The sequence below is a fragment of the Podarcis tiliguerta genome (genome assembly GCF_965153285.1).
Source record: "Podarcis tiliguerta genome assembly, chromosome: 5".
Lineage (NCBI taxonomy): Eukaryota > Metazoa > Chordata > Lepidosauria > Squamata > Lacertidae > Podarcis > Podarcis tiliguerta.
The window spans coordinates 48,269,012-48,291,618 of NC_139538.1; the positions used below are offsets into that span (position 1 = coordinate 48,269,012).

General features: G+C 40.5%; 1 protein-coding gene and 1 long non-coding RNA gene across 39 annotated transcripts in view; both read left to right on the top strand.

Annotated features, from left to right (window-relative positions):
• TCF7L2 (transcription factor 7 like 2) overlaps positions 1–22,607 on the top strand; it is a 204,769-nt gene that overhangs the window by 40,739 nt on the left and 141,423 nt on the right. The window lies entirely within an intron of this gene.
• On the top strand, positions 10,230–18,539 carry LOC310678241. The gene is made up of 2 exons (XR_014511710.1): positions 10,230–10,388; positions 13,606–18,539. It is a non-coding gene; the product is annotated as an uncharacterized lncRNA (long non-coding RNA).

The following is a 22,607-nucleotide window of genomic DNA, read 5'->3' on the forward strand; positions in this document are numbered from 1 at the left end:
GAATAATAAATATGATGATGAAGCAAGTCAGGATCTTTATGCTGAAGCCAGCACATAATAATGGAAGGAGAGGGGAGGAGAGAGGGCACTTCACTGGGTCCTGATGCTCCTTCCCAGCTTCATAAAGATGACTAATCTTCACATATTCCATCAGAAAGGTTTCTCCTCAGTGTTGTAAATGCATGTTTAACCTTCCACCACCATTACTAAATGTGCACTCGTGAACTCATAGATATTCCTTTTAAAAAAAATAATTTTTTAATTTGATTTTCAAAGATAAAGAAAGAAAAAGAAAGCGAAAGAAAATAAACATACATAAAAAAACCATACAATATTCACATATCGAGATTACTCTGAATCTCTTGACTTCTCCCCATCTCCTCCCTGGGTCCTTTTGATTCTGTTTTCAACTGCATATCAATATTTCTCCAATTTTTCATCTTTCCTAAGTTATTTATACATCCTGTTACATTACAAGTGTGTTTAAAATCCTGTTAGTGTTTTGACCTGTTTACAATGATTTTGTATATATATTATAAACATTTCCCATTCTTTTTTTAAAAAATTCTTGTCTTCTTGATTCCTGAGAACTCATAGATATTCCAATCCAGTTTGGATTGGTCAGATCCAAACAAGCGGGGATTGTGACACAATCATTAAGTTGTCAGGCTTTGTCTACTTCTCTAAAAGCTACTCTTCTTTCAGTAAAATTAACAGATTAAGCTAGTGAGGTGCATATGGTGAGTATGTTGTCAAAACAAAACAAAGGCTGCTTAATTAGCAACAACAACAGCAACAACATTTTTAAAAAATAAATAAATTGAGAGGAACGTGAACAGCACAGGAAGGAAAGATATGTAGGTTTATTTTGAAAAATGAGGCTGTGAATCAAGAAGTGACATTGCTTCCAGCTCACTTTAAAGAGCTCAGTTGCCACTGTAACTTAACCCCCAGGGCATAGAGGGATGTTCTAGATTTTGTGAAGCCCGGGATCCAGTCTCCAGATGCACTGGCAGGGAAGTTCAGAGCTTTGTTACATACACAAATGAAGGCTAGTGCACATGTAAAAGAGCCAAACGTTTAACTTGATTAAGAAATTGGAAGTGTACTGCCAGATCATGGGCTCCTCATTCACAGGCCTGCAGTAAAATGATTCACCCGCACTGATGTGAACGTGTTAACGGTTCATCTAAAAATGGAATTTCTGGACAGTATTCAAAGAAATTAAAATTACAAGTATATTGTTAAACCAATTTATATTGGTTTAATAATATTATTATATTATACAATTATATTATTAAACCAATTTATATTATATTGGTATATTGAGGTCATGCATGTAAAATGTTCATTTGCACTAGATAACTTGATTCCTGGCACATAGAACACATATTACAATACATATGGGTAGCAGAGCTAATGATGGAATGGCCTTCTTTGCTTCCCTATCTCTCAAAAAGCATCCTACATAAAAAGAGGATTTTTAGCTAGTTAAACAGTGAACAAATCTCATATCAGGAAGGAGGAGTAAGATCTTAGTAGCTGGCTTGGCCTGAAAGCTTATATCAATAATTACCTCATTGCTTGCTCCTGGTTGTTCTGACAATACCTGCCTGTAGGAAGGGAACTGGAAAAGATGACCTTCTATCCCTTATAACCCTACAATTCTGTGGTTTTGTGATGTTATATTATGAGACCTTCTGAGCACATTGCAGCATGGCATGAATGATTCATCCTGTTATTTGGGTGGTATGTCATTCCAAGTTCCATAGTGGAATATAGCCAATTCACAAAATTAGAGCATACAAGATCTGTCATGCTACAGCTCCCACTAATTAACATTCATGTTTTGCCAACATTGTCCTAGGTGCTGCATGTGACAGGTTGCGTTGAATTAGTGTGCACCCCATCCGTGGTTGGCAGTGTAAATTTCCAAGACCGTGTACAATACATGAACTGACTTTTCAGTGGAGAGTCTCCTGTAACTAATTTCTAGCTTCTAACAATCAACTCGGAAGCTATGAGATTTTTATCACTTGGTTGTTTTAGGTATAATTGCCTACCAGATATTCTCTGCTGGAAAATGCCAGGTGTGCTCCTGTTGTAATAAAGAAGAATCTGAATTGGATGTGCCTAGCAGTTCGAAAGCATGTCAAAGTACAAGTAGATAAATAGGTACCGCTCTGGCGGGAAGGTAAACGGCGTTTCTTTGCGCTGCTCTGGTTCACCAGAAGTGGCTTAGTCATGCTGGTCACATGACCCAGAAGCTGTACGCCGGCTCCCTCGGCCAATAAAGCAAGATGAGCGCTGCAACCCCAGAGTCGGTCACGACTGAACCTAATGGTCAGGGGTCTCTTTACCTTTAAGTAAGAAAGTCCTCACTTGAAAATATATTAACTTCCAGTAACCTCCACATCTAGAGTTTGGTTGATCACACCCGATTTTTATCACTCCTTTTAGTATCTTATCTTAATGTCTGACCAGAACAAAGAGATTAGGAAGTTTCCTGTTGATTAGAATATCTTAAAGCCAAAAAGCAACAAATAGAGATTGGTGTTATACAATTACCAACTTATTTACAGTAGTAGAGAGATAAATTCTCCAGAAACCTAATTGTATTTCTTTTTGTGTTAGATCAGTCAGTATAAAGAAATCCTGGTAGACCTTTCCCCTGCTTTCTGACTCATTTCTTTCATATGGAAAGGTTGTTTATGCACCTTTTCACAAAGGATTATCTCTTAAAAAAGCTTGTGCTTTTTCCTGAGTGTTCACACATTCTATATGCTAAGACTTAGAACTGGTCAGAAGAAGCTACTGACATGTTGTTGACAAAACAAATAATAGGGTGAGTACATTTTTACTATCAGTGATTTGTTAAGCTGCCACTTTGAATATCCCAGGAAGTAGCTACTCATGTAAAACAATAGTTTCAATGGAAAATGCTTTGTGTAGTTTCCAATTAACAGTATCAATTAGTTTTCGTGATTTGGTGTTACTTGCCTTGAAATAGACGCTTTCGCTTGAAATCCCAGAAGTTTTGTGCCAGACACAATGTAGTTCTCTCAGGAATATATATATATATATATTATTTCTGATTCCTAAACACGTGACAGAGGTTCGTAAGGAACATGTCACTGTATCTGTCCCCTTCCCTGCTGCCTAACCACCACCTTCTGTATCTTCCCTTTCCAGTACTGAAGTTGTCCCTTTTAAAAGCAAACACTCTAAGGAGGTCTCCTACCTTTGATGCTGATGTGTACTTGAACCTTTAATAATTATTTTTTCTTCCTATTACGTTTACCTGGGCTAAAAAGGAGAAGGAATATCCAAGAGTAAATGCTAATAATTGTACATATAGTGTAATGGAAGCAGTTCATTTACATGCTTATGCAAGCTTCTTCATCTCAGTACTTGAATGTACCACTACACTTGCATTTAGGTTTGTGGGGTTTTTTTTGCTGTGCTTTGATGAAGGTAGGCCACATTATAAATAAGCTGGTTGCCATGGTGAAAATCAGAGTCCTTGTCTGTTGTGTATAACCTTTCCTATCTTTCTGGACACTATAGAGACAGTGTATGTGTAATATAATACATATTAAAGTATGTGTGTATGCTTAGTGGTAGCTGGATAGATAATGTGTTCAGTGTAGAGGAGTTGAACAGAATCTCATTTATATTGGGTGATATTTGGACATAGGTGGCAAATTCAACACTCCACTCATCTTTGATTTAAGATGCCTTAAAACTGGGAAATATTCTGGGGCCTTGTCTTGAAAAATTATTGAACAGTCCCAGATAATTGATTATGAAGCTGCAAAGTCAATGCATCCTAATATAAAGAGTTAGGCTGGTGCAACAGGCTCTGCCTAGCCAGCTACGAAGCCTGTTGGAAACAGTTGACTCACATGTTTATCATGCAACTGTCTCCAGATTCCAAGGACTTGGAAGTTTATTTTAGTCTCAATGACTCTGATAGCTGAGGAAGGCTCTTCACTGTACTTTGCAAGACACTCTGCTCATTAAGCTATTAAGGCCATTGTTCTCTGCATCACTGTTTATTTTATTTGGCTGATAAGTGTAATAAGAGGACAAGAGAAACTAGATAATTTGAAATTGGAATAACGGCAGTATGAATCAGCAAGCACTGTCTCTTTCCATCTAGTAGTGTAGGAAATTCTTTGTACCCCTTAATATTTCATGTGCTCAGCTTCTCGGCTAGCGTTGCTCCTAGCTAGACCACCTTTATCTGATTGCCGACTAGACAGGTGATATTTATTTTGAATTATAGTAACTGCTTTGGATTGGAGGTTGTGCCGTAGAGATTGCAGTACAAAAACCTTTAAATTTTGCAATTGGAACAAAGTATGCAGTGTTATTTACATTTGTGAAAATATGACTTGAAATCAGCCTCTTGCTAACTATGGTTTGAACCAACCAATATTCCCAGAGTTCATCTGCAATGGGGATATATGGTTTGCTTAAAACTGGAACCATATGCTTTTGGTTTCTTCTGTTAGTGAATGAAAGAGGAAGACAGTGCAAGAATGAGACTTGCTACAGTTTGTTCATGTGGCAATAAACCATGGTTTCCCAAAACAGGCCAATGAGGATTATCCCTGGTAAGCTTTGGAAGGCCATTCTCTTCCTTCAGAAAATGGCTTGAGAAGAGCTTTTTGTTATGTTTTATTACTGTTTATTAATATGCCACCATTAGGCCAAAAAAAGGGGGCCCAAGGCCTTTTTTCAGACACACACAATAGAAACGACGATTCAAAACTAAATCTTAACATTTCAAAAAATATTAAGACCAAATACATGCATGTTCCTGCCCAAAAGGCAAAGTGCAGTCCCCAGAAAAATGCTAGAGAGAACAAGAGTAAATACTTCAGCATGTTTTCCTTATAAGAATCTCAGGCAGGGGTTGCGGTGGGGCAAGACAGGTGGACAGCTTGCCCCATGATGGTTCCCGCAGTTTTTCTCCTGTAGCAATATTATTCAAAAATTATTTCATTGTGTATGTTTTGGGACAGCACTCAGGATCTGATGAAAGCCAGTAGCCTTAAGGGACCCGGTTTGCGAAATTCAGGTCTCAATTACTCCACACACTTACCTTTAAGCTTAATGGCGAGAGATGAGAGGCAAATTGGCAGTCGCTCCAGAGGGATGCTAGAAAGTACTGACTGATAAATGCAAGGTTATCATGTCAATAGAACGGAGGGAATTTTTGACTTGGAAACCACCCTCACTCCTGCTGCATTCATATATATATATAAGCTTTAGCTCTAGCATCTCCAGCCATTTTTGCAAATCTGTGGAGAGGTAATTTGGGACTCTGGAAACTAGCAACATGGCAAACAGTGGTAGTGTTAAAACAGGTCACGTTCAGTAAGGAAATAGGGGCAATGGAGAAGATAACACATTGGTGAACTGGATGGAGATGGTAGTTGTGGTGCATGTCAGGGATGAATGTTGGGACAGCCTAAGCCATGAGTAGGCAAACTAAGGCCCATGGGCCAGATGCGGCCCAGTCGCCTTCTCAATCCAGCCCATGAACGGTCCGGGAATCAGCATGTTTTTACATGGGTAGAATGTGTGCTTTTATTCAAAAAGCATCTCTGGGTTATTTGTGGGGCATAGGAATTAGTTATTTTTCTTCTTCAAAATAAAGTCTGCCCCCCCACAAGGTCTGAGGGACAGTGGACCGGCCCCCTGCTGAAAAAGGTTGCTGACCCTGTTAGAGCATGGGTTGGCAAACTAAGGCCCAGGGGCCGGATCCAGCCCAATCGGCTTCTAAATCCGGCCCGCGGACAGTCCGGGAATCAGTGTGTTTTTGCATGAGTAGAATGTGTCCTTTTATTTAAAATGCATCTCTGGGTGATTTGTGGGGCCTGTCTGGTGTTTTTACATGTGTGTGTTGTTGTTTTTAATGCATCTCTGGGTTATTTGTGGGGCATAGGAATTCATTCATCCCCCCCCCCCCCCGGTCTGGCCCCCCACAAGGTCTGAGGGACAGTGGACCGGCCCCCTGCTGAAAAAGTTTGCTGACCCCTGGCCTAAGCCTAGGAAAGCATGTTGTGATAGGAAGATAACATAGAGTTGCTGCGAGAGAAAGAGGGAAGGGAGCTGCAGGGCTGTTGGGGTCTATCCAGGGTTAGCCCAATAAATGGAGATACTCTGACATGCACAAACCTAAGACTGATTTGCTGAACTGCACAGATCTCTTTCCAACCATTCCCTTTTTTGTGCCTTAAAAACGCTTCCGTCGTTCACCAGTCTGAAAATACATTTGTGGCTGGAATTTGAGGTTGCTGTTCAGTGCAAACCTGCAGCACCCTTTCACTTATCTCTGCTTGTGGTTCTTGGCTGAGACTACCTGCTCTGTGATTGAAATAATCCCCTACACCGTTTACGACCTTTTTCTGCCCAGGAATCAATCTGTTTCTAATTTGAAGTGTACTTTACATAGGCATTTTAACTCTTGAAAAGGTAGCTGCATTCTCTTCAAGCTCAGCTTCTCTGTGCCAGGCTATATAAGTTTTAATTGAAAATAGTTGCACTTGAAAATGGATAGCACTAGGTAACTCTTGTTTGTGGGAAATCGCTGGATGGTGGGGCTCATGGCTGGCAGTCCTCTGTATGCACAGCTGCTGCAGCCTGAGAGTCTGATCTTCTCTGTTGGCCCAGATTTGGGGGCCACTTCTTATGTTGCAGCTTGTACTTTGTTATGAATAAAAAAGGTAAAGGGACCCCTGGCAGTTAAGTCCAGTCGTGAACGACTCTGGGGTTGCAGCGCTCATCTTGCTTTACTGGCTGAGGGAGCTGGTGTTTGTTATGAATACCTGAATGCAAAAAGAGACATGGGTTTTGAAGGGAGCATGCAGATACAGTGGTATCTCGGGATGCGAATGGGATCTGTTCCGGAGCCCCGTTCGCACCCTGAAGCGAACATAACCCGTGTCCGCGCGTCTGCGCGTGCATGGGTCACGTTTTGCCGCTTCTGCGCATGATGTCATTTTGATGGTCTGCACATGCGCACACGGCGAAACCCAGAAGTAATGCGCGCTGTTACTTCTGGGTCGCCACGGAGCGCAACCCGAAAATGCCTAACCCGAAGCGTATTCCTGAGGTATGACTGTATAAGCCTTATTTTATCCTTGATAACGTTCATTGGTGGTGAGTAGGGAAGGATCTGACCGCCATTTGCACATTTTAATCCATGATTAATCCATGATACGGGAGAAAGAAGCATTAATATATTAATTTTAATATCTATAAACTGCCCTTCATCAAAATAGATTACAGCTTGGTTTAAAACATTATACGTTGGTCAGTGGCTATTCCCAAATGGATAAAAGTGCCTAGCTTTGGAAATGCTCCAGATGTTGGCTTTTAACCACACCCCTGGTTAGCATAGATAGCAATACTGCATACAGATGAGTGAGTGGGCTGTCAGAAGGATGGTGTTTACCAGCAAATACCAGTTGCTGGGAAGAGGTGTCATTACATTTGGGTCCTGCTTGTTTTGGGCTACCCACAGATATCTGATTGTCCACTGTGAGAACAGAATGCTTGACTAGATGGACCTTTGATCTGATTCAATAGGGCTCTCCTCCCTGCCTACCACAGAAACCAAGCAGGCTGCCAGAAGATGAGTAGAGGACTTGATCTATCCTCTGGTAGCCCACTGCATTTCTATGCTGGGTATGGAAGAAGGCACTTTGGCCTCCTCCATGTGCAGCATAGAAACTATGTGGGCTGCCAGAGGATGGGTGCAGAGCTTTGTCCTTCTTCTAACAGCTCATTACATCGCCATATAAACATGCAGGAGATGAGGTTCCTTCCTATATGCACAGATACTAAGCATGCTGGTGCCAGAGGGAAGGAGCACTCCTTTCCTCTGCTGCCTCCATTGTTGGTAGGCAAACATCATGCATATCTAGCACAGAAGTGCATCAGGTTGGTAGTGAAAGAACAGAGGGATCAATTTCTCCATTGCCAGGTGGAGAAATTGGATGTGGAGAAAGCAGCTGCCTCTTCCATGCATCCAGCACAGAAATGGAGTGGTAACTGGTTGGGTTTCTATCCTCGGTGAGCATGACAGCTCATCTGGTGTTCAAACATGGTGAGTGATGGTAAAGGGGCAGGACAACCCATATACCTTTCTTGCTGACCTGCTGAACTTCTGTACTAGACAAAGCCCTTTGCTTCATGGCCAGCATAGAAATCAAGTGGGTTGATATCAGAGGCATGGATCACTCCATCTTTCCACCACCAGCCTGCTATGTGTCCTTTCTGGATATGCAGGACACAAAAGTTGCACCAGTCTTGCTTTTAACCACTCCCCTAAACATGCAGGGTACGCATCACAGGAACTATGTGGTCTGGCAGAAGAAGCACAGATCACTCTGTGCCCCTTTGTCAGTGCAATTTATGCCCCTTTGTCAGTGTTTGTCGCCTGTAAAATATTTTACTTGCCTGCATTTTACTCACAAGAGGGTCTGGAAAAGGAAAAACACTGTGCTCTGTTCCTCCTCCACAAGCTTTGACTAAAAAGTATGTGAGTAAAGTTTTTTGCAGGCTAGTAACTTTCTGAGACTAATTTACATGGTTGGTTTAAGCCCTAGTGTCTTCTGGAGATACCAAAAGAATCTGATGCAAGTGTTCAGAAAAAAATCCCCAATAATACCAAAGATGTACCACTTAAGGTTTCAGGTAGAGATTGTTTGAATTCTGTACTGCTAATCCCTGCACACAAACATATTTTTGACATTCCAAATATAGAGGGCTTAAACAAATACAGAATATGAATGTCTTTTTTGGTGTTTTTGAACTAGTATTGCATAACTTTAAGTCAGAACTATTTTTAATCTTGTTGGGCGTATATCTGAATATTTTATCCTGTTCTATCTTTCAGTTTATTTTGGATTTTGTAAATAAATTGACAACTGGTTTTCTTTACATTGTTATTTTTGCAGCTTATAAAAATGTTTTAGATCACATCTGTCTCTGTCGCTCTCTCTCTCTGCCTCTCTTTTAGAAGAAAAAAAGGCTTGTTTTTCTTGCTCTCCATGCTTCTCCCATGTAGAGAGCCCCTAGATTTTGCCTCTGATTCTTTCATAAATCCCCCAGTGAAGGTGGAATCTATGTTACAATAGAGGTGGTTGTAAGGGCAGCTGACAGATGAAATGTTACAGTGGCACGTATTGTATCCTAAGCAGGGTTGTATATAGACCTCATGATGGGCTGGCTTAGGTATTTACTTAGAAGCATTTCTAGAGGGCAACCTCATTGGGCTAAAAAAGCGTGCCTGAACAAGGAGCCTGTTGTTTGTGCTTGGCTCCTCTCACTCACTGGGAGAAAAAAACACACACAAATGCCTGGCAGTCAGAAAGCTATTCAGTAGGCAGAGAGGTGTCTAGGAGGCCTCGGTCACTCATCAGATGCTGTAAAAGCCCTCACCCTGTTGTAATTCCTGGATAAAAGCAGCGCCAGATCAGCTGTCTCTTTTTTGCGGTGGAAATGCTAGAAAAGAGCTCTAAGTGGAGTTAGGTGGTTTAGAAGCTAGATATGAAAATCGCCTGCCTCCCCAGAAATAACAAAAGGAAAAGGGGGGGGGGGAGAGAAGTAGTTTGAACTGGGATCTTGCCTCAGAAATCAAGCTGTCATAATACAGCTGGTGCAAGTTGCTTGACTGCTGCTTAGATGTTGTTAATTCTGAATTGTAAACCAAGGTTGACTGTGTTCACTTGCTGAAAGGAGGCTGCAGAGAAACAGCCCAGGGTGCGGTGTGGGGTCTCAGGAACACTGGGCACGTTAAGAAAGAAGGGGATAAGTTGGCTGTTTGGGTGTGCTTCTGGATGCAGTGCTATTTCCTGATTTGCTGCCTTCCCTTGCACATGGTGTGCACATCAGTATGTGCTTCCTCTGTCCACATTGCTCCTATGGTTCAGATTTGAATTTCCCACTCTGATGCTGGTGACCTCAAGGAAGGCTTACCTTTCAGCCACGGGGATCCCAAAGGAAAATAAACCAGGACAGGGAAAATTTGAGGACGATTTTCTATGCTGGAGTACCCAACATGGTGTCTGTGAGCCCCCTTCCCCAATTTTTAATGATTTTTTGTTTGTTGTGGTGAGGTGTTGCTCGCATTTTCCTTTTTACATTTGTTATGGGGTATGTTCTTCCCTACATCATCCATTTTCTTTCTGTCCTTGGTCCAAAGCAGAACTACCATACTTCTTTCTATAAGTTTGCATTGTACTTTCCATTTCTGGAAAGCCTTTTCTAGAGAACCTTTTCAGGTGCCCTGATGACCACACCTTTTTATCTTTCTGCTTCTCTGATGAATGTAGTTACTAAAGGTTGTCTTCCACTAACTTTTACTCATAGTAGACCCACTGAAATTAATGGACATGCCTAAGTTAGGGCCATCAGTTTGAATGTGGTTACTCTGAAAAGAATTTAGGAGAATACCACCCCTAGGGTTCTCCCCCCCCCCCTGCTTAATGGTGTGCTTTATGTTATTTTATATTCTTTTTAATAAGTTTTGCTTTGGATATTTCTAATCATGGATAACCGTGGTTTTGTTTGTAAACCTCTTAACAAATGAGTAAATACATGAAACAAAATGCGCACATAATGGTATCCGTACGCTGCAGACAAGACAAGATTCTGACTACTTGTCACTATGATTGCTTTAAAATTTCACAGCTTTTTTTTTTTTGTGGAGGAGGGAGCACGGAAGCCGTTGCAGAATTTGGCAACTATGACTTACTTTTGTGCGTCACGATCCTAAGCATGTTTAATCAGAAGCAAGCACTGTTGAGCTCAGTGTTATTTATTCCTTTGTAAGTGTGTTTAGGATTTCAGCCTTAATGTAGCAGTTACACACATGGCAGATTTTAACGGTAATATTTGTATGTGTAAAATGTCACACTCTATGGCCAAAACATCTGATACCCAACCCACTCAAGTGTCAGGAAACAGTCGCTAAAGTACCAGTGGAAATCTTTGGAATTACTCCATGACAACTCCTGTGAATGACAGTCTCAGGCAGCCTCTGTAGCTGACATGGAAATGTGATGCAAGTTTGTGAATAGGACCTCCTATCCCAGCTCTGGAACATAATCTCTTTTACCTTAACAGTAAGCACTTCCATGACCTGCTGACATTATCCAGTATAATGCATCTTCTGAGACCAAAATTATAATCATATCTACACAAGCCATTAATTCGACATTATTTATAGTTACCTTGACAATTTTGGATATAATCCACAGATTTATGGACACCACTGAATAATAATGACCATTGAATGATGTGCATAGTTTGTGCATCTTTGACATATAATTGCTGCTTGAAATTGATTGATTGCCCTCCAGCCAATATGGGCCAGTGAAGGCCAAACCTTCAGGATTCAGAACGGATCAACAGTGCTAAGGTATTGGGATCAGGCTGCTGGATCATACATTAATTTGCCCTGCCCTATTTATATTGCAGCACTATGTATAAAGGTGGCACTACACAGGGACAAAATGGTCTCTGCCTTCAATACAGAACTGCCATGGTATATCTGCCCTTACACTTCTGCTATGTAGCCATGAAGAATTAAACACCGTAGAATATGCAAAGAGAACAAAGGGTAGGGAGACTTCAACAGCATCCTGACCAGAAGAAAGCTGAGCTGCCCATTTCACTATAATAGCTGCCCATTTTCTCTATAATAGCTCCTTAGGATGTCCTGTGAATATTAGCATGCCCCTTACCTATTGGTATCTTGTAACCCTAATGAAACTTTTATTTATGGTGCTTGAGTACACTTGGAATGCATGGCTACATTTTCAACAGTGAGCTTCCATTTATCGCAGCATACAAAAGAGATTTTTGGGGCGACAGAGCCTATTGCTCTCCACTGTTCCTGCCAATTGTGTTGGTTGCTGTCAGGGTGAATTAAGTCAGTTAGCAGCACCTATAGATGGCTGTACAAGTCCAGGGAACAAGTGACGTGGTTTGTGAACATAATACAAACATTGCAGAAGCTTTCAGTTTGTGTTGAGTGTATAAAGAGATTTTCTTTCTTATGTTCACTCCAAACAAACATAACACTGTTATCCAAATTGGCTTCTGCCAATTGATTTAGCCCATGATAATGGCCTGAGTTGTCTCCTGAAAACATATGCAGGAGTTATTTAAAACAAATAAACATTGTTTATGCTGTGTTTATAAGACATGCTGTAAATTATTCTGTAAAGTTCTGATTAAGTTGCTTTGTGTGTGTGTGTGTTTCTTTGTTTACTGGAGCCCTAAGATTTTCTTGCTGTTCTATTAAAAAAGATACCAAGTAGATATTGCTTGAAAACCTCCAATAGCAATATTTTAGAATGTAAGTCATTCTCTGTAACTCCAGTGGTTTTCACATCTATAGCTACTTATAGGGTTCATGCCGTATATTCTTTCGGTGTAATGTAAATGTGTGACATAGAAGGTTGGGCCCAAAGGTTCTTTTCCTTTGATGGATGGAGTCCATCTGTTGGAGAAAGACCCTTTCCATTTTTGAAAGGAAACCTTTGGATTCAGCCCAGAGCTCCCGGCATATTGATAATCGAAAGTACTGCAGAACTGCCAACTGTTCACTGATCTGCATGCCTTTTGCTTGCCTAAATGGTACTCTTGAATATTGTGTTGGAAGAGATTTGAAGTTTAGCAGGCCTCACTCACGTTTTAGGGCAGAAGTCTCCATGCACCCCTCCTCTCATTTTGTTTACTTGTTAGAAAAGGGCTCTGTGGTCATGTTGATTCCGCATTAAGTTTATGTTTAATTCTAAAGATGAAGTTTATGTTTTCTTCCAAATACTCGATTTTCATTCAACCTTTTAAGCAGCTGTACCCGACCAGTACAGTAGGAGGAGAAAGACATGTGTGTAGAACAGCCATTTGCCTGTCTGGAAATGTTTGGGTATGTCCAAGCTAGTAGCGCCCTAGGGAAATTGTGAAATGCTTCCTTGGCTCATTAATTGACGTTCCAGGATAATTGAGGTTCCAAGATAAGATGTTCATTACTGTCCTTTTCCTGGACTCGTCCAATCCAGATCCTTGTGTTCTTGTGATGTGGTCTCATCAGCTACAACTGTATCTGTAGCTATAATAAAGCAATACACTTTAGTTAGGAAATCACATTTTCTTCCTCTGTGCCTCTAATTTGCTTACCCTTCCAATAAGCCTTAGTGAGAAGGGAAGCTTCTGCCTTCCTTCTCTGGTACCAGTTGGCACAAGTATTGCCCAGAAGATACGATGTGAAAATTGCCAGTGATTGCAGTGGCAGCCAGCCTAGGCCAAGGTGGTTTGGCAGGGTTATACATCCAGTTGAGCTGGAAACCACTGGGCAGTAGTATGTGAATCTGATGGTGGTCCCTTTTTCTTTTAGCAAGCAAGCAGCTCCATTTGGGGGATTGTAGCACCAGCTTCTTGATGCTGAATTTGTTTACTACTCTGTTAGTAGAGTAAAGAAAGCCAGCTGGTTTCAGCTGTCACTACGTGCTAATTAATAGGTATGGACAGGCTATGCTGAGCTGTTGGCATATCATCTCTGGGAGCTTGCCTTTTTAGTGGTAGACCTCAAATAAAAAGTAATATGGGAAACCTTATAATGGTGGGGTTCAAGTTTGCATACTGCTTACACGACCTACTCTGTAAATGCGTACACAGCAATATTAAGTTCTCTATGTTTTCTACATTCCCTCTTTTTTCTGAACTGCTCTGCATTACGGGAGTAGTTTATGTCTTTGAAAAAATACCAAGATTTGGTATATTTCCCTGAACCACTGTATGGTGTTTTGTGGTTTCGAAGGCTTAAAAGAAAGAAAGAAAAATGAATCCCACTCAAGTTTGGTCAAAAATGTTTAATACCATTTCCACTTCCATTTTTCATCATTTTGAGTCATGCTAAGTTGCTGACCTGAAATCTCAACACGCAGAGCCAAAGTGAGGGGGAAGAGGGTTTAGGACCAGTTTTGACCTCCAGATATTTTACACTACCAATCAAGTGCTTCCTGGTGCCAATACCAGTTCTGGTCAGAAACACCTGGAGGGCAACAGATTGGGTAAGGCTGGTTTAGTGCACCATATTTGCTTTGAAACAAACTTTTAATGCCCCACCCCTGTTCCTGATTTCACACAGTCTTGCTCCTTCTCCACCATGTTCTTCCTCCTTTTCCTTTTCCCAGATTCCTCATCACTGAAAGAGTGATGACCGGAGAGGTCATTTCTTGTGACCTTGCAGCTAGAGATGGCTAGAGCTCTGCAAAATAAAAGTTCTGTCTTGACACTCATCTTAAATAGGAATGATAGCTCTCATAGCTGGGCTCCTCAGCTTTGCTGATTGGTTGGCAATCTCAGCTATCAGAAATCTATGGAGGTCTCTGCGCATAGCTGCAACTGAAACTTTTATCACCACCACTGCAGGAGAAAGACTTTCATTTGGCTGTGCCAGTCCAACAAAGTATTTTATTTATGTGCTTCCAAGCCCTTAAAAATTCTTTTAGGGTACATCAGTAGGGAGTTAATAGAAACTTTGAAACAGGAAAAATGCCTGTGGGTTAAGCAGAAAACCCAGTTGACTGAGCTGAACAAAAATCTTGTACTGTTTTTGATAGGTCATTTGCCAAAGGGGGAGCTGAATGGATTGGTTTCCAGTCTTCCAATAGTATCTGCAATTTATTTTGCTCTGTGGAAAGGAGTTATCGGCTCCTTTGGGGGGCTAAGTAGAAATATCATTCAGTGATGCAATATTAAAGAAGCCGCAGATAATTTTAATCATTAATTTAATCATTAATCAATACTGTTGGATGTAAGCAACTGTTTCTATGAAGCTGTTGATTTGAGAGAAACAGACAGACAGAATGTGTCATATACGGTATATTCCATTTCAAAGATTAATTTAGCTCAATGTTTGGAAGATTATATACTGAAAAAGCCTGTGTCTCTGCCATGACTTCACTATACCAACAACAGAGATGAAATAGAGAGATTCTTAATCTTTCCCAAACACTCTTCAAGAGAAGCAATTTAAAAAAATGTTACTTTCTTAAGAGACTAAAATGTCTTAAGCGCAAACGTGCTGCTCTACCTCATTTGTGCTAAATGGGATTATAGGATTTAATTCTGTGAGAAATTTTACATGTTGATGGAGGCAACTTTTCACATCTCTTTTAGGTGGGAAAAGGGGATGGAATGTGATATCCTCATTAAATTCGCATCAGATCTTTTGTTCTCCTAACCTGGATTTTTCTTGTGCTTTTGAAGGAATGAGGGGTATTGGGTCAGGTGTATAAATCCCTAAGACTGGGCTTTAGGAGAGAAGTGTATATTCTCAATTTGTGATCCATAGCTACACAACAAGTATTGTTGCTGGAAATACCTGCTGGCACTTGAGAAGTTTATTCTCTTCATGATGCTATAAAAGTTGCTCTTGCATTGATAACACCCTCTATCATATAATCTGTATGTAAAATTAAATGTGCTATAAGTGTATGCCAAATTCTTTCTTTCTTTCTTTCTTTCTTTCTTTCTTTCTTTCTGCTTATAAAGTTTGCTGTCAAACTTTGTTCACCATGGATATTTGTTTATTGATGGGAGGGAATGGAAATTGAATGCAATTGTAGGGCAGTTAGGAGCCCAGACAAAATGTTGTTGGTGGTAGTGACACAAATTAGAAAGGACTTTGATACAGGGTTTTATATTTTTAGAAATACTTCTTTCCTTTCTCTCTCTTAAAGAAATGTAAGACTGTATATGGTAATTTACTACTAGGCAAAGCTTGAATAAGATGTTCGTCTATTTTTGTTCTCAATTATTTCCTTTTGCTATTTTTGTCTTGATAAAATTGAAATTGTTGGTGAGGTGTTAATTTCCTCCCCCACAATCTTCATATAATCCCTGAATAGAAGCTTATTACTGGCAGGTATTTATTCTGGGCAAACATAATTTGCCTCTTCCTGTATTATTATAGGAATGGAATGCAGTACAGGATTTTAATTCAGTTTTCTGCCAACTTTATTTTGGATTCTTCTGAGTCGGTGGGGCCATTATCAGCACCAGAGCCCCAGTATAGCAAAGGTTTTTTTTTTTGGTTTTTTGTTTTCGTATTTGTAAGTAGGCTATATGTGGATCACTTGTTGGATTAGGCATAAATCAGATGTGCCTGCTGATTGAGTCTGGTTTAGGACATATCGACTTTACTGTGCTGTTCATGGGTTGTGAACAGCTAAGTGTTTACCCATGTTATAGGTTGTACCATGCAGGATGTGAAACCACAGGAGGGGAAGTACATGTAACCTCTGCATGGCAGGGGCTGAAATAGCAGCTGTAGTTTCTTTCCTTCCCTGACATGTGTCAACTTCCATCATTACCCCATTCTCCCACCTCCAATTCTGAGTAGGAGAAGTGCCCTTACTCTCAATTGACTTCATCTGTCCACGGTGCAGTCACATGATGCTACGAATAATGATATTTTAAAAACCCCTGGAAGTATGGCTGGGGTGCAGGGACTCATTTGATTGAGATGCTCGCAGTCTCAGGGTTATGTGATAATTATACCATGATAGGGTCTCATAGTAATTGATATTGCATGCACATATACTGCCAGCTGATGCATTAATAATGTTAAATACATCTGAAAAAGGGAATAAAAAGAGAGAATAATTCAAAGAGGAACCAACAGTGAGTCTCCTAAAGCACCTAGAGTACTGATTTTATTTGAAACACCTTTTTAAAGAGGTACGGTGGGAAAAACTAACGTGATTATCTTGAGAGACTGAGTTCCACACTGTGAGGTCCTGTTTGCTCACTGACTTAGGGCAAAATCCCAGGACAGCCGATAGTTTCTGAATATCTGCTCTTCCCACTGTTGTTTAAATGCAGTACATATTTTGGTTTTGGTTTTCTAAATGAACTTTTCAAAGAATAATCCGGGAAAGAGAAGACAGGTTGATGACTCTGAGGAAGTTCTTCTTTTTGTCATGAGAACCTTGTGTCTTACTGTTGAATAAGCAGAAGCTACTTCCTCAACAATGGACAATCTTTTTTTTAAGGAAGGCAGTACAAATCAGACTCAGTTCATTGTTTTTCACTGATTCAGATATGTGGAATTTTCATGGCCTAACAGCTAAATTATTTGATGGTTATGTTTCTTCTAGGGCCCAACTGAGGCCCATAGAACAGAACCACAGAACTCTCATCCTAACACCAGTGCCACTGCAACTTATTTGGACAGGACTGGGTCAAGGATTTGTTCTGCCAGTGTGCCCATGTCGCCCCAGCCTCCCCCCTGCTTTGCCCCATCCCAGTAAGCCCAGTTACCAGTGCCAGTATCGAGAGGGTGGTTTTACAGCTCCGCCCCACCACGTAGACCACTAGAACCCTTGGCTTATGCTGGTGGAAATGTTTTGCAAATTCTTTGTGCAGCTGAATGGGCAAGCTGGTTTTAAATAAATCACACTTGCCAGTTGACTGGTTGCAGTAAAAGCTTTCAGTATATTTCTTGTCCCTCATGAATGCATGTTCCTGCCTAGAAACACTGCAAACAAACCTACAATATTATTTATTAAAAATTTGTATTAAAAATTTCACCTGCTCATACATAAGTGTGAGTCAACTGAGAGACACAAACCAACTTTTTCTTCGTTTTACAAATCCTCCTCACTTCATAACGTTAAAAGTATATTTGCTTGCCCCTGGTGAGTGGCAGTTTACAAACTTGGTCTGTAGGAATGTGAAACTTTCCATATTCAAAATTAGAAACACCTTCACTTCCAATAAAACATCAAGGATTGTCAGAAATCCCATTCCTGCTGTGGTGTAGGTCATACTAACCTTACTATCCAAGATTACCTGTATGGGATATAGGCTCTGACTTGATTTAGCTTACTCAAACTTTCTCAGGTGGTTGGTATAATTTATTGCGGTTGTAATTTAAAGAAAGTACATTGTTGCAAAGGTATTGCACATAAGTACAACAGGCTTTGCCCAACGGATATGAGCTAAGATTACATTGCCATTCCTCTCCAAAATATTAGGCATAGTTGCATCTGTGCACTGCATACAGAGTGTGCTTTAATTAAGCAGAAGATGTTGATGGAACCCATTTGGTTTTTGTGTTTGAGCTTTGCCAAAATGTCGCTGCCTTTTCAATGGTATAAGCTGACACCTACACAATAGCAAGCTATAGAGTAATTGGAGTGAACTATACTACGACTTATTACTACCAAAGTCTCAACAGATTTTTGCTCTTATTTCCTGGGGATGGCTCTAGCTTCCAGTAGCTGCTCAGTGCTCACTATGTTTTTGTTCACTATATTTTTGTTACCTTGCTTTACTTGTGTCCTCCTGTCCCAGACCTTCTGCTCCCTATGATATATTTGAAATGATTTTATATATGTCCCATCAATGGCTGAAGCATGAGTGGTCAGGATAAGAGAGAGAGGGCCTTCTCCGTTGTTGCACCCTGATTATGGAATATCTCACCCTATGTAACCTGTGACTTTTTTTAAGAAAAACCCACAACTGGTTAAAATTTCCCAGTTCTGGCAAGCATTTCTCTCACTTAGCTGATGATGATGGTGAGAGGCCCTCACATTGGAAATGTTTTTCAGTGCTTCCATTTTTATGTTGTTGCTTTTATTTCTTTTATGGACTTGTTTTGTTTTAAATTGTTGCAAGGGATGCAAATGTATTGAAAGGGCAAGGTATAACATTTCAAAACACACACACACACACACACACACAATTTGGATTCTGTTAGCTGGAAAGATTCTTCAGGAAACTTTGGATAGAAGACTCTATAAAACTGTCTGAGCTGCAGCGTATCTAGATTGTGAGCTCTTTAAAATGGGGAGGTAAGCTGTGTTTTGGTTTCCCTACCCCCTGGCACACTGAAATCCTGATTTAAATTGTGTCCTCTCAGTGGTGAAGGAATAAATAATTTAATACTGTGAGGTGAAGCAGTACATGAAAATTGTAAGTGGATAAGTTGTCAAATTGAACACACAATTAGAAATGCAGTTTATGTCAGAACTTCTTCTTTTTTTAAAAAAAAACCCTGCTCTGTTCTGTGTGGATTTTCAAAAAAATAAATAGGAGCTTTATTCTGTCAAATCCTCACATTGGTGCCCTGCTTGGACACTTTTCCTTTGCTGGTTTTTCTTTCTTTCCTTCCCCCCACCTCTCTTCCCCCTCCCTTGTGCTCTCTCTCTCTCTCTCTCTCTTTTTGGCCAGGATTTTAACATATATCACAGGCTGGTAGGCTAAGAGCCTGGGACTTCCCCTCACCACACTTGGAGCCTTTGATCTTTTGCTTTGGAGGTAACATCAAAAGGATGGCTGAGAAAGACAGCCAGGCTGTGAAGTTCAACATTCAAGTTAATAGCTTGACTGAAGGTTGTGCTGCATTGCTGGAGCTGGAGTAAACATGGGCAATTCAGCAACATTTCCCTGGAAACTGACCTAAATGTTGTGTATTAAAAAAAAAGGAGAGAGCTTAATTTGCATTAGGATGAATGACAGCTTTTTTCCTCTTTTTTAAAAAATGAAACTTCTACAGTCATGAGCACTATGCAATAAAGAACTCAAATGATTCATGTGGTATTGCAGGCATGGCATTTAGTGATCATAGCAACCTGCCTTGTCTAGATACTGCGCTTCACAACCAGGCCCTCCTATTTACATGGATTGGTTGTCAGTTTTGATATTTTCCCTGCCTCATCAATATGATCACAGTAGTGGAAAGTAGTCAGATGCAGAATGCACAAGCCAAAAGACTTTCTGCGTGAATCCAGGCTGCATCTTGACCAAACACTATAAAATAATATGCACAGGATCTAGCCTCACTTTCAGAATTCTAAAAATGCCCTTCATTTTTTATTTTATTTTAAAAAGTGTGTTTCTAGACCTCATGTATATGAACAAGGGGGACAAAGAAGGAGAAATATTGGAGGATGTGACTAAAGACTGAGAAGCCAATAGGAGAATCTCCAAGGGGATTCCAATGTTAGGCAGTCTTTCTGCCTTCTGCTTTCATACTGCTGCCAAGTATCTCATTGTCTTTCTTCTTTAAGTGACATAATGCCATTGGGATAGACAATGGGTGGGTTTTTTTGGTAGACCAAATACAGAAACATGGAAGCATTTGTAGCTCAGTGGTAAAGCACATACTTTGTATTTAGAAGGTTCCAGAAAAATGGATCAGGCAGCAGGTGATGTGAAAGGCCTCTTCCAATCTAAGGAGACAACAGTGGACTAGAAGCCCAAATCTAACAGAATGCCCACTGTTAATCATCTGTTTCAATAAAGAATAAGATTTTGGGAATTTGCCCTGTATAATAGATATCACCACCACCACCATCACTTATCTACGTTGTTTTGTTGTTGTTGTTGTTATTACTATTTACAGCAAACTCACACAATGGATGCATTTGCACTTGGCTTGTCTGTGAGCTGTTTCTGGATTTGCACACAGTGGAAAGCTATGGTTAACAGCTGAATTCTGGATTGTTCAGCCACTCGCTTACTGGGTAGAGGAAGGTAGAGAACAAGGCCAGAGTGCGGAGGGAACATTTTCGCCACTGGTCACGACAGATTGCCTTGCGTTGGCTTGAGCCACCACGCATCATCTCAGGAAGATGGTTCAGTAGATTAGCTGCTATTGGATCATTGCATATTCTTTAGTAAAGCCTGACACAACATTTGTGTGAGTTGTAAGCTTCTTATGTGCAGGACAGCGGATTACACTGCCAGGACCTTGCATTCAAAGGTCTTTTAAGTCGAAAGGTCCCTAAGGTGACTGCCTTTGCCACACATGCAAATGTCTGAGTGAAGTAGCCTTATTCAAATAGTGTGTGATGCAGTAATATTGTGTGTGCGTGTGTGATATGCATGTTCATAGACACAGTGCGAACTAGAGGCTGTTATATTTTTCTGTTGCACAGCTAGAGACTAGAATAGAGTTTTCTATTTGAGGTGTTAGTATCTATTATGAAATGAGGCAGAGTAATCAAATTATCTTAGTTTGCAGCTACACATATGCAAGTTATTTTATCTTCTAAAGGATAGGTGGATAATAAGTCCTCTCTGTATTTCTCCTAACCAATTGTACCCCCTGCTTGAACCTTGAAAACTTACTGTGGACTCTCATAAAATATAAGATTATAACATGTTATAAGATTGGAGCCTTTGCTTTACTGGCTGTTCAGTAAATACATTGGTGTCTCTTGGATATGCCCTGAGGCGCTGAAACCTGAGGCCTGCCCACATCTTGAGTTCTACTTTCCTGCTTGCAAAGTGCCTCTGGCTAGTGGAGCTGTCGATTTCTCCCACCCCCTTCCCTTCCCTCCTAATAAAAAGATTTTTTTGTTGCTTAAATAAAAAAAAAAGGTTGAACAGCTGTAATTAAATTCAACAGTTTCTCCAGTTTCAAATCGTGTTAAAGCTTGACATTTTTCATTGACAAAAGGTTTTAAACCTTGGATATTTGATTTAATGTGTGTGTCTATTTTAAGTGTGACACACACACACATACAGAGAGAGAGAGAGAGAGAGAGAGAGAGAGAGCTCATGCACAAAGTATCCAAATTCAAGAGGCACAAATATGGATGCAGAGAGCAGGAGCTTCCAGATGTGCATATCTCCTGCTGTTTGCTATAAGATGCAAATTGACAGAGAACGATATGGTTGGACAATGTTCTCGAAACTACCAACCTGAATTTGACGAAACTGCGGGAGGCAGGAGTGCCTAGCGTGCTCTGGTCCATGGCGTCATGAAGAGTTGGACACAACTAAACAACAATAACAAATTGATTGGCCAACACATATATCCTCTTTACTTTGTGATTCAGGAAGATTTCTACTGTTGCTATCAAGTAAGCCCAGAAGAGTAAAATCATGAGATGCAGATTTTAATAGGTCACCCCTTTTCTCCTTTGCACAGTTAAAGGAAAAGATAGTCAAATGCCCACAGGTGTAGGAGAGTTGGTAGATGTATAGGTGAGTGATGAAGCAGGGGAATAAATTTACTTCCAGCACTTACTGCAGTAGATTTAACTAGTGGCAACTGGAAATGGATTGTTGCTAAATTGTAATAGTATTTGATGAGGAGTGAAGAAGAAACAGTAAAGAAGTGGGGAGGAGTCTATCAAATGGCAATTACAGATTTTTTTAAAGGCAAGGGTAGCTTAGAGAAGACAGTTTGTGGGACTTTGTTATTATACTTCCGCATATAGGAAGTAGAACGATGGAAAGCACAAAGACTGGAAAGGGCAACAAAAATATAACAGGCTTGTAGTAGGTGAATCTCTGAGAGTTTTAGAAGGTGTCATAAGGTGAGAAGAAGGTTGTTGTGAAACTGAAGGATGTAGAGCTTTTAAAATAATGACTAGTGCTCTGGAAGCGTAGCAGGGATTTCAAAAGATGGCCACCATAAGCCTAACTCAGGCGTTACTTGTATATATGGTGTTGTTATGATTATTTTTGAACACACGAAAGCTCTTGGATCAGGCCAGTGGTCCATCTAGTCTAGCATCTTGTGGCCAGCCTCTGTGTGGTTAGAGCCTCTGCTACCC